General features: G+C 42.6%; 1 long non-coding RNA gene across 1 annotated transcript in view; it reads right to left on the minus strand.

The window, feature by feature from the left end:
* Positions 1 to 6,584, minus strand: part of LOC120878683 — a 20,691-nt gene extending 14,107 nt beyond the window's left edge. The window contains exon 1 of the long non-coding RNA XR_005724608.1: positions 6,490 to 6,584. This is a non-coding gene — a long non-coding RNA (uncharacterized LOC120878683). The remainder of the gene's footprint in view (positions 1 to 6,489) is intronic.
* Between the last annotated feature and the right edge of the window lie 3,984 nt (positions 6,585 to 10,568).

The raw sequence follows: 10,568 nt of genomic DNA on the forward strand, positions 1-10,568 counted from the left end.
CCCTGAACCTGCCTTATGCAAATTGGGCTAATCAGGAGGGCTGTTTTTTTCATCTCAGGTTCTCCCTCTGGTTTTCGAATCTTCCTTTGTTCTATTTTCCCAGGCTTTTCCTTTCTTTGTCTTTTAGCCACCACCATTCTGGACTCCTTTTTCCTATACTATCTACCTTACATTCCCCCCTCAAGAGATGGGAGGCCCAAGTTTTGGGGGATAGGGACATCAAGGTCTCTCTGGATACTTCCTGCTGAGCTGGGATGGCGAGGGCCATTGGGATTCCCCCTCTTGCTAATATCAAGCCTCAGAGTCCTTATAGTGGTGTCCTTCTAAGGGTGAGTGATATTTACTGTGGTCAGGTATAGTTTTATATATCTTTGTTGAACTGGTGCTGCATGTTGTAGCTTGTTGACCTGGGCAGAGACAAAAACGGGTTAGACAATCAGTAATACATGGGGCAGCACAAATATGGTGATAACAGGGATTAGTAGGGGCACTGGTCAACTCCAAATTCTCCCCTGCCAGGAGAAGGATCCCCTAAAGAGATATTATAGCCAACCCTAGAACTATCCAGCTCATTCTTTGAGATCCTGTAGGATCTGGAAATTTTTCTTTAGGACTGTGAGACTTTTTTTAACTTAGCTGGAGGTATTTACTCAGAAACAACAAGTCTCATTTAAGACAGCTCAAGTTCTTCCTTGTTCAGGAAACAGGAGATCTATATCCTGTCTATTTTGTAGTAACAACCCCTGCCAGGCTGCATTGGCTCTTTAGAGCTATCCTGAGAAATATTATCCCCAGAAACTTAATTTTGGGGGTTTTTATGAGAATGGCACTCATTTGTAGTCCTGAATAGGTATCTGAGATCTCTCAGGGGCTCACGTGTATTGAGTGTCCTCTTCTGTTTTATTCTATGGCTTAACTCATGAGTGGTGAATCCAGGAGTCATGTCCTAAAACCTTGACTGCTGTGGGGGTAGAAAGTCTTACAAGGTAGGGGCCCTTCCATGTGGGCTGGAACTGAACCTTTGGGGACCCATCTTTTAAGACTTTAATTAAGACTTGAGTCTCTGGAGCATATAGTGGTGGTTCACTAGAATTGTTTGGGTCCTAGTTGACACCCCACAAGCATATATCTTTTTGGAAATGCTCACTAGCCATGGTATAAGACTGGAGGGACTGAGACTCTGGATCTAGGAAGAGATCACTGACATAAACAAAAGGTCTCCCATATAGTATCTCATAAAGACTAAGACCAACCTGCTTCTTAGGGGAAATACGGGTACAGAGGAGAGCTATTGGTAAAACTGCCTTCCATCCCAGGAAGGTCTCCTGGGTTATCTTTTTTTATCACTAATTCTAAGAATTGGTTGACTCTTTCTACTTTTCCTGAAGATTGAGGCCTCCAGGCACAATGAAGGTAATATATAATGCCTAATGCTTTAAAGACCCCTTGGATAACCTTAGAAGTAAATTATGTCCCACTGTCACTTTGTAATGACCTGAGTAGACCAAATCATGGAATAATTTCATGGAGCAGTTTTTTTTTTTTTTTTTTTTTTTACCACCTCCTCAGCCTTCTCAGTTGGGAGGGGAAACCTTCAATTTATCCTGTGAATGTATCTATCATGACTAGTAGGTATTTATACTCTTGAGAAACTGGCATCTGTGTAAAGTCCATCTGCCAATCCTCTCCTGAGTAGGCCCCATGCTGTTGGAAGAGAAGACCACTTGCCTTATAGTCTTTTGGAAGCCTGTTCTTCTGAAGGACTTTCTAGTAATCTTTGGTGGGCCTTCCCCTGAAAATGAGTGATGACATAAAAGGAATTAACCAACTTCTGCCTGCTGTCTTTTTGGTATCTTTTACAATGGGAGACTGAAAGCTCAGGGTTCAGATGGAGTCTCTCCAAGAGCCCAAGGATTTGATCACCATATTTGATTGGGGACCCTTGGGTGATCAAGTGGCCTCTTTCTTTCCAAATAGCAGCATGGGCATGTAGTACCAAAAAGAATATTTGGAGTCAGTGTAAAGGGCTACTTGTTTTCCTTTTCCCAGCTGTAAAGCTCAAGTCAGGGCTATAAGCTAGCCAATTGGGCTGAAGTACCTGGTGGCAAAAGTTTAGCCTCTATGGTCTCAAAATTGGAGACTACTACATATACAGCTCTCTCTCTCTCTCTTTTATTTTTTCCCAATTGAAGACAAAGCTGTTTCCATCAGTGTACCAGATTTCCTCAGGATTGGTCAGAAGATCTTCTAACAATACCTCTCATGGTTTTGCCCAGTGGTCCAAAGTTTCTAGGCTAGAGTGAAAAGGGAGAGAGTCCTCAGGGGTACGTAGGAGGATAGCTTGGTTAAGAAGCTCACAAGAGGATATAGCCAGGCCTGGATTTTGAATCAGCACTACTTGATATCTGAAGATTCTTTGATCAGGCATCCATAAATGGCCTCTCCCATTCAGGAGTTGTTTCACTTGGTGGTGGTAAATGTAGTTAGTTTTTCCCCAAGAGAGAATTTTAAAGCATCTTCTATCAGGACTGCAATATATGCAAGATTTCAAAGGCAGGGAAATATCTCTTCCCAAAAAAGAAGTAGGACACTCAGGCACCCTCCAAAACTGGTGGGAAAATATTTGTCCATACCAGAAACAAAGTGCTCAGGTGAATCTTTTTGTAATTGGTTTTCCTATAACACCCAAAATGGCACAGGTTTGGGAGGAGAAGACCCTCGAGCAGGAGATCAGGACAATGTGAGTAGCCCCTGTTCCAACCTAGAAACCTGTTTCAGACCTACCTGCCACATCCACGTGCACCCTTGGCTCCAGCCCCATCATGGTTATCGGTGACAGGTGAGCTGGATGAAGCAGGCTGCTACAGTCCTGTTGAATTATTGTGAGGGAAGGCTTGCAGCTTGATCTTGAGGCTCTTGGACACCATGTGTAGAGTGTTACCCAGTGTCCCAATTGATGGCATTTGTAGCAAGCAATTTTAGGAGAAATTCCGCAGTTTGGACACTCTTTGGCCCAATGTCTTGCCTGTCTACAGATTAGGCATTTACCTTGTGCCTTGGCTGCCTGATGGCTCAGATGGTAAAGTTTCTGCCTGCAATGCAGGAGACCCGGGTTCGATCCCTGGGTTGGGAAGATCCCCTGGAGAAGGAAATGACAATCCACTCCAGTACTCTTGTCTGGAAAATTTCATGGATGGAGGAGTCTGGTAGGCTATAGCCGATGGGGCCTCAAAGAGTCGCACATGACTGAGTGACTTCCTTTTCTTTCTTTTTGTCTCTTAAGAACTCAGGGTTTACCATAGGGCTTCCCTGGAGGGAAAACAGCATCAGGGCATGCTGTATTTCTTTCCTTTTCTCCCTTTCCTGGACCTTGGCCTCCCTCTGCTGTTCTCTGTTATAAAATTATTGGTGGGTGTCTGGACCATCTCATCTAAAGAGGCAGCAGGGTACCACTGCTCTAGCTGTTGTAACTTTATCCTGATGTCTGATGCACATTGGAACAGGAATTTGTCCTTTAAAATCACCTGTCCCTCATAAGATTCTAATTCTAGATTGGTAAACTTTTGGAGGGCTTCTTTTAGCCTTTCCAGAAAGGCAATGGTATTCTCATTGGGTTCCTGAGTCATTGCTCAGACCTGGGCATATCTGATTCCTTTTTGCTAGGCTGCTTTTAGTCCTGCCTTTACACAGATCAGAAAATGATCCCTTTTCCAGTTGTGCTCAGGGTCATTAGAACTCCAATTAGGATCTGAGAAGAGGACCACAGTTTCCCAAATGAGTATTTATCACTTGACATGTGAAGCCCTATTGCATACCTTGATGCTTCCTTTAAGATGCTAGCATACTCAGGGTCAGATAAAGTTAGACTAAATATGACCATGATGTCCTTCCACCTCAAGTCAATACAAACGTAATGTGTTGGAATGTATCTATATATTTGCCTGGGTCATCTGTATAGCTTTCCAGGTCTTGTTTGATCTGTCTTAGTTCTAAGAGCAAGAAGGGCTTATGGAACTGGGTTGGTCTGAATTTTCTTCCAGTTCAACTAAGAGACATACTCAAGTTGCCTTTTGTGGAGGGGGTGCTCTCAGATATGGGAGCATGTTTGGATATAAGAAAGAAACACCAGGCAACCTGGGACCCATGGGAGGTTAGCCTTCATGGGGGTTTCCTCCTCTTGGTTGTCTGTGCCTAACACTGTTTGCCTAGTAGGCTCACTTTTAGGGCATACAACAATTCCATACTTGAAAGAGAGTTCCTTCGTATCTCTTAGAAGAAAATTTGGACATAGGGGATCTCTATTTTTTTCTCTTGTCTTTTGCAAAATAAGTCTAGGGTCAGGATGGTATCGTAATTTAAACTCCCATCCTCAGGCCAATATTCCTTATCCCCCAGAGGATACCGTGCTCATGCAGTGGCTCAAAATAATTTTAAGCAACTTCTCCTTAGAATTAGAGGACCAAACAGTTTCCAGTTATCAAAGATGTATCTCAAGTGTGTCTGTTAGGAAGTGGATTGGTTATTTCCCATCTGAAAGACAGTGATGGCCGAGAGGAAAAGAAAAAAAAAAAAAAAGAATAGGTCTTCTATTTTATGGGTGGACTTCTTTAGGAATGAGTCTTTTTAAAGTTTATCCTACCAAGTACTGTTTCAACCTGATAGTCAGGCATCCTCAGGTCGGGGTGCAGATTCTCAGGCAGGTTGAGGCATGACAGCCTCCTGGGGATTGAAATCCCAGACAGATCAAGGCAGATCAGCCTCCTGAAAATTGGGTCCCTGGACAGGTCAAGGCATGTTGACCTCCTGGGACCCCTGGACTGGCAGATTCCTGAGCAGGTTGAGGTGTGATAACCTCCCAGGGTCCAGATCCCTAGGCAGATCGAGGCAGTTCGACCTCCTGGGACCCTGGGCTGGTGGATCCCCAAGCAGGCTGAGGCATGATAACCTCCTGGGGACCAGATCCCTAGGCAGTTTGAAGCAGGTCGACCTCCTAGGACCCCCAGGCTGGAGTTGGGCATCCCCAAGGTCTCCAGCATGACTAGTGCTGGGTAGGATTAAGGAGTTGTAATCTTAACTCATTGCTGCTTTGTCCACCACAGATGGGGATAGATATCATGATATAAAGCCATCCAAGCCTGTGCCCTGAGATTGGGAACCTGGTGAAATAGCCATGGTTACTTATCCTCTTGTTGTTCTGTAGGAATATAAGTCACTGATTTCCTACCCTAGTCCTCCATAAGAACAGTTTAGGATGTTTCCAATGGTAAACATTTCATTGTCATAGACCCACTTTAGGTAGGAACAGAGGTAATGACAAAGGAGTGGTTTATCTGGTCTTGTTAGGGGCATGAGGAGTATTTTAATAATAAGCACAGTGGAGTCTACAAGAGGGCAAGGTCCTGGTTGTAGGAGTAAGTAAGTGGCTTTAAAACAAACTGATAAGAGGCAATAGACCAGGTGTTTCATAAAAGTGGAGTGAAGATTTGATCCAGGGGATGCTTGTAATTTTGGGAGAAGTGTGGTAAGTGTTTGAGCCCAGACAGCCTGCAGGGCTAACTCCCAAAGTGGCAAACATTATCCTTGGAAGTCCAACTGCCCTTGAAGGGATGCCACCAACAGATGGACTTCTAGCAGACATTGTGTGCCTGCCACCCACCTTATCAGGTTCACTGAGAGGTGCTGTTCTTGCATATGTTGTAAGAAAGGTAGAAGATGAATGCCTGAATATCTAGAGGGATTGGATATTATAAAGTATTTCCCTCCCAAGTGCTAGCTATTTTCTGGCTGTCCCTCCAGAAGATTGTAGAGGAAACACTGTGGGCCTGAACAGGGATCAGGAAAAAGCATGAAACAGGAGGGAAGAGGGGGCAGGGCACAACTTTTGAAAGAATGACATAGCCCAAGGGCATAACATAAACTGATTAAAATAAAATGGGTCCAAGATGACAGACAAATCAATTTCAACTAAACCTTGATTCTCAATCTGCACCCTAAATGACACACCCAGAGTTGCCAGGACAGTTCCAAGGCAGGATCAAAAGACCAAGGAGTGGGTGGTTCCCCAATTGTTGGAATGATCTCCCATTCATTAGCATATGAAATCACCCAGCCCCTAAAAAAACTAACCAAACCACATGCCATGGTCACTGTACTTGCCCTCTGTGAGGGCCCACACTCTTGGTGTGTGCTTCTCTCTCAATCTGAACAAATCTACTTCTTATCTATTGCTGTGTCTGTCACAGAATAGTTTTGCAATGAGACATCAAGAGGCTGAGCTTCATTAGGTCCTGAAACCAGGTGCCATGAGGATTGGTTGGGCTAAAGTCCCAGTGAAATATGATTGAGTGACTAAGCATAGCACAGAGTCCCTGCCACACAGGTTTGAGTCCCAATATTAGGTAAACAGTTTCAAGCACAACTTTTGGAAGTGGAAAGATGATGACCTGCCCAATCAACCAGTGACCTAGATATAGAGAAAAGCTGACGCACAGGAGGAAGAAGCAGTGGGAAAAATGTGCCAAGGAATCCCCTTCATAACCTGCCAGAAAATCTGCTAAAAGCCTGACCTGTGCTCATAATTTTCATAGGCCTGATCCTTGCCAAATAGGAGGTTAAGGACATCTCTGGTGGTCTAGTGGCTAGGTCTCTGCATTCTCAATGTGGGGGACCTGGGTTCAATTCCTGGTCAGGGATCTAGATTCTACATGCCTCCACTAAGTTTTCACATGCTACAAATAAAGGACTCACATGGTGCAACTAAGAACCTGGCACAGCCAAAGAAGTATATATATATATATATATATTAAAAAATATATTCAAATACTTCAGCACCCCAAATAAATATGTTCCATGCAAACTTTTAATGAAGTACATTTAATGAAAGTTTGCACACAGGAAAGAAGATAGTGAAATTTATCACTAAAAATCAAAGCCAAAATAGAGCAAATTAAATTACAAAAGCCTAAGTGTTAGAACTGGACATGGAACAACAGATTGGTTCCAAATAGGAAAAGGAGTCCGTCAAGGCTGTATATTGTCACCCTGCTTATTTAACTTCTATGCAGAATACATCATGACAAACGCTGGGCTGGAAGAAACACAAGCCGGAATCAAGATTGCCGGGAGAAATATCCATAACCTCAGATATGCAGATGACACCACCCTTATGGCAGAAAGTGAAGAGGAACTAAAAGCCTCTTGATGAAAGTGAAAGAGGAGAGTGACAAAGTTGGCTTAAAGCTCAACATTCAGAAAATGAAGATCATGGCATTTGGTCCCATCACTTCATGGGAAATAGATGGGGAAACAGTGGAAACAGTGTCAGACTTTATTTTGGGGGGCTCCAAAATCACTGCAGATGGTGACTGCAGCCATGAAATTAAAAGACGCTTATTCCTTGGAAGAAAATTATGACCAAACTAGATAGCATATTAAAAAGCAGAGACATTACTTTGCTGACTAAGGTCCGTCTAGTCAAGGCTATGATTTTTCCAGTGGTCATGTATAGATGTGAGAGTTGGACTGTGAAGAAAGCTGAGCCCCAAAGAATTGATGCTTCTGAACTGTGGTGTTGGAGAAGACTCTTGAGAGTCCCTTGGACTGCAAGGAGATCAAACCAGTCCATTCTGAATGAGATCAGCCCTGGGATTTCTTTGGAAGGAATGATGCTAAAGCTGAAGCTCCAGTACTTTGGCCACCTCATGCGAAGAGTTGACTCATTGGAAAAGAGTCTGATGCTTGGTGGGATTGGGGGCAGGAGGAAAAGGGGACAACCGAGGATGAGATGGCTGGATGGCATCTTTGACTCGATGGATGTGAGTTTGAGTGAACTCTGGGAGATGGTGATGGACAGAGAGGCCTGGCGTGCTGCGATTCATGGGGTAGCAGAGAGTCAGACACGACTGATCGACTGAACTGAACTGAACTGAACTGAACTGAACTGAAGATTTAATTTAATTTTATTTTATTTTATAATTTTGTCTTGTAGTTTCTCAATTTGTGGGAAGAAAATTTTGACAGAAGCCTTATTTTGAATTAAATAATTTTATGAGTCATTTTGAAATATAATTTAATTAAGCACATATTAATGTAGCATCTAAAATGGCAAATCATTCAAAATAATACTACTAATCAGAGACTATTTATTTTACGTTACATTTTCCACTTTAAAAAGCTTCTAAAACTGGCAATTAAGGAATGTCAAGTCAGGACATTGAAAGATGTGGAGGAAAAGTGCCTGCAAAAATCATAGGGCTGGTAGTACTGTTAATTTGTGGGGAAAGAAAGTAAAGTTGCTCAGTCGTGTCTGACTCTTTGTGACCCCATGGACTGTAGCCTACCAGGCTCCTCCCTCCATGGGATTCTCCAGGCAAGAGTACTGGAGTGGGTTGCCATTTCCTTCTCCAGGGGATCATCCCGACCCAGGGATCGAACCCAGGTTTCCCGCATTTCAGGCAGACGCTTTAACCTCTGAGCCACCAGGGAAGCTTAGGTATAAGAATAACAAAAGGCTGAGGACCCCTGACATGCAACTTGTATGAGCCAGAATACCACTTTATGAAAAGGTAATACATAGCTAAGCAGCAGTTTGAACATAGGCTAGAAACAGAATTCCAGAGATATTTCAGTGCTCACTCAAGAGCATGTATGTTATGCTGCAGGGACCTCATTGAGTATATTTAGGGCATCAGCTGATGTGGTGAGGATTTACAGGTGGATGGCAGCCGGAGCATATTGGCTTTGAAAATTCATTTAAGCTTTTCACTTTCGGGGGTGGGGGTGGGGGTCTCTCTTGCCCTGATGAGGGTTAGCACTTCTGCTCTGATGAAAGAAAGATACTTCAGAGCCCTTGACCTCACAAAAAAATGGATACTGTTTTCACTATCTTTTAGTAGTTTCTAGTAAATTTTCTATCTCCATCCCTGTAAATTTACTATATGAAATGCCTGGTGTTGCTTCTTATCAGAACTTCTTTCTTATTAAGTGGAATTTTCATTCTGCTGGAAATCTAAGATATTAAGATAAATAAGGGGACATCACAGAGACAAAAGGTATGGAAATAAAATATTGTAAATGGACAGAGTAGGAAGATAACATTAAGTATCTGTCTCATGTAACCCACAGGAAAAATAGTTCGTGTGAAGCAAAAAAAAAAAAAATCTAATTTCTTCTGTTTCATAAGATAAGCTTTAAACTCAAACCAGAACTGAAGAATTCATAAAGAGAAACTATAAATGAACACTATGACCTGTGAAATAATATTTACTAGTTTGAAAGGAATGACCTCATTAAAGTACATGATTTGCAACAAAGAATATCAAGCACAATATGATTTTTTTTTTTTTTTTTGGTCAGGTTTCTGGTCTGGCACAATTATTTTGCGACTGTAGTAAAATAAAATAATTCATTATGAAAAATCATTAGGCAGCCTGCTCTCTCAAATACTCAATATGTAAAAATGAGAAAAAATATTAGAGTGAACTATCTAGATGCACGTTTTATAATTTAGGCCAATATAAAGTGACATCAGGAAAAGAGAAGATCCTATAAATATCCTATCACAGTATCCTATCACAGTGGAGAGAAGAAAACTTGTGATGATTACAGTCATAAGTTATCAAAAAAAACCTAGGCTACCCTAGTCTGGAGGACAGCATTCTCAGTGAGTATGTCCCATAATGTAACTTTTATAATGTGTTTTTAATGTGATAATTGTAAGATGACTATCTTGCAACTGATCACCTAACTTCATACTTATTCAAAGTTTTGAATTCCAATTTTTGTTCTGAGGCATAAAAACATTATTTCATTTGGAAAATGCTTGATAACCTTATCACTTGTAACTTAGCATATACTTCTGTTTAAAAGTCAAAATCGAGATTATGCATGTATTTAAGAACAACATACAGCCAAACAATGACTAATTCCAACTCTATCATCATCACATGATGCTTTGATTTCCTTTGTCTTAGGTAATTGATTCTATTATATTACGATTGAGATATCTAACATCTTATTTGCCCTACTAGTTGGTAATTTCTTTGCTCATGGGTTTTTATCACTGTATTCTTCACGTTGGAAACAGTATACTCTTTAAATTGAATGGTTAATAAGTGCCTGCTGAACTGAATTAAATATGTCAATTTACACTTGTTAGCTCTGTTTCTAGGTGGCTGCAAGCTGGTACCCTAAGCACGGCCGAGAGGAGCTACCCCACAACCGAGGTCAGGGATAGTGGCCTAGAGTGCCAGGCAGTGACAGCACAGGAACGGCTGAGGGGAGCTACCCGTGTTTGTGGTCAGGGCTGGCGGCTGAGAGGAGCTACCCTGCATTCGAGGTCAGGGGCAGTGAGTGGGAAGAGACACCCCACGTCCAAGGTCAGTGGCGGCCAGGAGAAGCCATCTCGCGCCCGAGGCCAGGGCCGGCAGCCGGGAGGAGCAACCCGAAGAGGTGACTGCGCAGGCACTAGAGGGCCTAGAGGAGCTATCCCACGTTGAAGGTCAGGAACGGTGGCGGAAAGGAGATACCCCTCATCCAAGTTAAGGAGCAGCAGCTGTGCTTTGCTGGAG

This window comes from Oryx dammah, unplaced genomic scaffold (assembly GCF_014754425.2).
Source record: "Oryx dammah isolate SB20612 unplaced genomic scaffold, SCBI_Odam_1.1 HiC_scaffold_19, whole genome shotgun sequence".
Taxonomy (NCBI): Eukaryota; Metazoa; Chordata; class Mammalia; order Artiodactyla; family Bovidae; genus Oryx; species Oryx dammah.